Below are 2,681 nucleotides of genomic sequence, written 5' to 3'. Positions count from 1 at the left end.
GGTTTGTGGATGTAAATAGGAGCCGTAGCGCACACATAACGGAAACAGGATATTGGGTTGGAATATAGTCTGCATTGGCGGCCTGCATGCACTTCAGCTTATGGTATAACCAGATTATAAAACTGCGTTCGTTTAAACCACCCACAACCAAGAAGTTATAGAATATAGTAAAGTGGGGGCAGACACCTTTAACACATAATATCCAAATAGCCTGATCGTGTTTTAAACAATGAACAACGGTCTGTGAAAGTCGTGGAGATACGGTTTTATAATTCATTGAATGTTCTTTGTTTACTACCAAATGAAAAGTGAAAACCAAGCGAAAAGGTGTCCTATCTTTTCCCACCCTACTATATAAAAAACAGAGTTTCAGCTAATCCATTTTTAAATCACATTCCCTGATGAAGCCTCGGCGATATGACAGACGAAACGTCAGAAATACGCTACGTTTTACACCAGATATGCCGTTGAAATATTATTCACATTATGTCTGGTGGCAGAAGTAACACAATATTTTAAACCTGATATGTATTCGCCTATTCTACTGCAAAATAGTTTGAGACCTCAGAAACGTTTACCTAAATGTCATCTAATTACCATTTGTGCTCAAATATATAACTGACTGAACGAACAAATTAAACTGGTTATTTTTCTTGGTTTAGTGGCTATAATTACGTCACTAACTCCGGTATTTAGGCCAGAGTTGGCCCAGCATTTTAATGTTCATAGTTAACTAAAAAATTAACATTATTAATTTATATTTAATAAGTAGATCCTATAGCGAAACACACTTGGTAACCCTAAGATCATACAACGATGAACCTATATATATATATATATATATATATATAACAAGGTGGGGAAAGATGGGACACCTTTTATTTTTTTTCTAGTCGCATATGGTAATAAACAAAGAATATTCAAAGAATTTCAATCGTATCCTCACGACTCCCATAGACCGTTGTTAATTGTTTAAAACACGATCAGGATGTTTAGATATTACGTGCTAAAGGTGTCCCGTCTTCCCCCACCCTACTATATAAAGGCATGTAGTGACCTTCAGCCGTCTTACTTTTATATTTTTACTTTGTCCGTCGCTTCTGTCCCTATTTCACGATCGAACGCACAAAGGTATGCTCGAAAGTTACCTGAATAAATACAACCAAGAAACCCGCGGTCGCAGATCAGATAAACCTTTTTCTCTTTATCTCAGGCGTTTCTGCATTTTCTTTGATTGAATGCATTTCCCACGCATAGCTTGCAACGTTTCCTTTATCTCGTATACTTTGCTGGGTCATTGTGGGTTTGTATACCGCCTACCATTAACCACCTCTTTATACATCCTTGGCCCATCGGTATAAGTTTACATTAACTCAAGTCGCCCATCGAGTCACTGTTCGGTTTAAGTGAAATTAAACATATGTGCAAGTAAACGGGTACAACTGCATACCCACGATGTATCGTGTTATCCATGAGATATAAATATAACTAAAAGGACACGGCGGTTATAAATATATATACAGCCCACATATAAGAACATCCTTATTTGATATTAACTATGGTTTATCTTCTCACTCGACTATAATATACAGCAGGGTGGGGTAAGATGGTCCATGTTTTCATTCTATTTTATCGTCCAATTTGGTAGTAAATGAAGAATAATAACAGAACTATATATCCGTATCTTTGCGACTCTTAAATGGCGTTGTTAAGATCCCGATAACGTGCTAACCGCATCCATCTAAATCCACAGTACTAAACTATATATGCCTTAGTTTGACATTGAAATTGGTTTGACATTGAGCAGACTTGTAAAGGTGGCTGTACACAGTATCCAGCATGCGAATTCGCTTGCGAAGTCGTATGCAAACCCATTACCGAGTTCTGCATGCGGCCGCGAAATCCGGATACTGTATACAGCCACCTTAAGCGGGGCGCCGAACTTTTACTTGAATGAATGTAACTTACTTTATACTCCCTTGTCCGAAAAACGACAGTATTTGTAACACAGGTGTTCATACACCTCGTGTTACTTTGTGTTTTCAGACACCTGGTGCTCATTGTCAAGTTATAACATAGCTGTCTTCTTATACACCAGACACACATGATGTATTCTTACACCTGATGCTCACTGTCAAGTTATAACATGGGTGTCTTCTTATACACCAGACACACATAGTGTATTCATACACCTTATGCTCACTGTCATGGCTGTCTTCTTGTACACCAGACACACATGGTGTATTCATACACCTCATGCTTACTATTGAGTTATAACATGGGTGTCTTCTTATACACCCGGCACACATGGTGCGAAACATTCATTATTCATCCGACAAGGGCAGTCATCGTGTTGACTTTTCATTCGGCGCAAGTGTTATTAATCAAAGATAAGGTTGTGGATTGAAAGCGGCTTACTAAAGCGGTTAAATAAAGCTCGCGGTTGTGTTTCAAGGAGCTCAAATATTTATATTTCATTTGGGAACAAGTTCCCTTAAATATGGCAAATAATAGGATGTAACGGTCACGCATTTTATTCAAAACATTACTTCTTTTTTTTATCAATAAGCGTGTTTTAACAACTGTTGTTTTACCGTTACTACCCGTCTTTTTGCTTTTGTCAACTTTTATGTTCTTCGTTATCGTGACAGAAGAGACGAAATAAATTTCATTTATTCCAA

The sequence above is a fragment of the Ciona intestinalis genome, unplaced genomic scaffold (genome assembly GCF_000224145.3).
Source record: "Ciona intestinalis unplaced genomic scaffold, KH HT000440.1, whole genome shotgun sequence".
NCBI lineage: Eukaryota > Metazoa > Chordata > Ascidiacea > Phlebobranchia > Cionidae > Ciona > Ciona intestinalis.
Note: the sequence above shows the minus strand (reverse complement) of the source record.